Here is a 1,333-nt window from a genome sequence, read left to right as displayed (position 1 = left end):
ATTTAGAAGATTGAAATGTTACTTCAGTTTTCCACTGTAATTCCTGCCAATACTCTTACCTTTCAGTTTTATTCTTATTGATTTGTACACTTGTGCTGCAAAACTCAGATTTTTTCCCCACCAAAATACATATTTGTAACGGAGAGTAGTTTTATTAAGAAGCACGATTGAGACTTTAGTGAGGTTTGCGTTTCTGAGAAGTATTTCTCTTTTAAAAAGCACATCAATATAGTTATACTATAGTTATATTTTATACTTAAGAAAAGAAAAGTCAACAGTTTGTTGAAGTAGAGAAACACATTTATTTTCTGTCTTTACCAATCTTCTCTGTTTTAAAATTAATCTTGTTTTAAGGTTATTTTATTATTTGACTGAAAAACTAAAATCCTGATTAAGAAAATGATTTTAATAACATTGCACAGAGATTCATCTGGGATCATTTACTGCTCGTTGCCCAGATGTTTCAAGAATATAATGTGAGCACTTGGATATTAAGATGTGCCATGCTCTGTTTTTATTATTTTATATATAATACAGGGAAATAATGTTGAGTAAACCAGTGCATAGAAATACTCCATAAACCATGAAGAGATTTCAAACAAATTAGCACTCAATTTAAGCAGACTAAAGCCGTATAAGAACTGGACCTTCATAGTCATTTTGAGGGACTCGTATTATTATGAAATGCTCAATTTTCAAAACTAGTGATCGTTTCATAACAGGTTATGAATAGTGCAGGCGATTAGCAACTGTCTTAAGAGATGTACAAGCTTCATCTGAATATCGTTTATACCAACACATCAGTTTCATGGTGGAAATCTCCGTGTTTCTTTACATGTTCATTCAGTTCCTCATATCACTGCATGAAAGATGTTTTTAAATGATATTGCCTGTTGCTGTTTGTAAAGATTTGTTACCAGAAGCCAAACTAAACTATTTTGAATAGATTGTGTCGTGATCGACGTCTTTATCTGAGGACAGCAGAGCCGATGTTAAAGTTCCTCTGAGACTCGACCTCAGTATTCCTCTCAGTGATTCTGTGGCTCTTCCTCGTCATTAATCAGGTCAGTCGTGACTTTCTCAGTTAAACTGATCATGTGCCGTTCTTGAATCTGTGTGTGATTGTTTGTCAGCGTTCAGGAGTTCACACCAGGGACACGTTCTTCTGTATCTGTTTAGTTCCTTTCTCCCATGAAACACAGAAGTTCTGCAGAATGTCTGAGAACGGCCTGAACTTCTGCAGTGTTCTGTGTGATGGGTCACATGACCGAGATCTTTTAATCTGTTCTTTACATAAACCATCACATGACTGCAGACTCGAGTCGAAAGAGTT

The sequence above is a fragment of the Scardinius erythrophthalmus genome, assembly GCF_964197995.2.
Source record: "Scardinius erythrophthalmus genome assembly, chromosome: 6".
Lineage (NCBI taxonomy): Eukaryota > Metazoa > Chordata > Actinopteri > Cypriniformes > Leuciscidae > Scardinius > Scardinius erythrophthalmus.
Note: the sequence above shows the minus strand (reverse complement) of the source record.